Consider the following 1,030-nt stretch of genomic DNA (forward strand, 5'->3'; position numbering starts at 1 on the left):
CAAGTATTCATTATGTATGGTTATTCCAACCATATTTTCTGAGTGACTGCACTATATAGTATATATAGTAAGATAATACTGTATGGATTTAACTAGTAATACTGTATGGGTTTAACTAGAAATACGGTACAATTATGCTATTAGCCTCCGCTCATCACCACCACCCCAACAAGCAGCGTAATATAAAAAGGAACGGCCCGGAGGAACAACTCAGTATCAGGCTGCCCATCGCCCTGATGAAGTGGACTGCAAGGTTCACGAAACGTTGGCATCGCAAGAATGGATCTGGACACGGAGAAAACCCGCAAAACGCATAACCTTTATACAGAAAGCACCCGTGGAAGCCTCAAGAATATTAACTATGCTATTGTTACAATTTATATAAGTTAGAAAAATTTCAGAATCTCAATCTAAACTGATAAAATGCTACCATTGAGAATGTTGGGTTATCCATAATCGTATAGTTGCAATATTAATACGATATGGTAGTGACTATATTAAACATATAATATGATTGAATTAACCATATTTATAGCTAATACTTTTAATCTTTTCTCTCCGTGTACAATCACGTAAAGATTGCCGCACCCGCACGATACAAAGGTGATTCGATACGCGTGAACAAATTCAAGACAGTCTTTGATAAAGATTACACGCCGAATTGGACCACGGAGGTGTTTAAAATTATTTTTAAAATGCAGCAAACTAATCCAATGACATATCTATTGGAAGATTCTCGTGGGTAGCCTACCGCTAGAGGATTCTACGAATACGAATTGCACAGTGTCGCTAACCCGACGTGCATCTCGTTGAAAAGGGGGAATGAGGTGTACATCAAATGGTTGATTTGACAATTTGCACAATTCGTGGATACATGAAGACAATGTGTTGTAAACTTATATTTATTATAAAAATATATATGTAAATACGTATTATACATATTATAAATATCATTTATTTATTATTAGGTGTTAAACTTAATTCCTGCTGTTTTTCGTCTCCAAAATTGATTTGTTTCGAAGAGAAGATG

The sequence above is a fragment of the Trachymyrmex cornetzi genome, unplaced genomic scaffold (genome assembly GCF_001594075.2).
Source record: "Trachymyrmex cornetzi isolate Tcor2-1 unplaced genomic scaffold, Tcor1.1 scaffold1137, whole genome shotgun sequence".
Taxonomy (NCBI): Eukaryota; Metazoa; Arthropoda; class Insecta; order Hymenoptera; family Formicidae; genus Trachymyrmex; species Trachymyrmex cornetzi.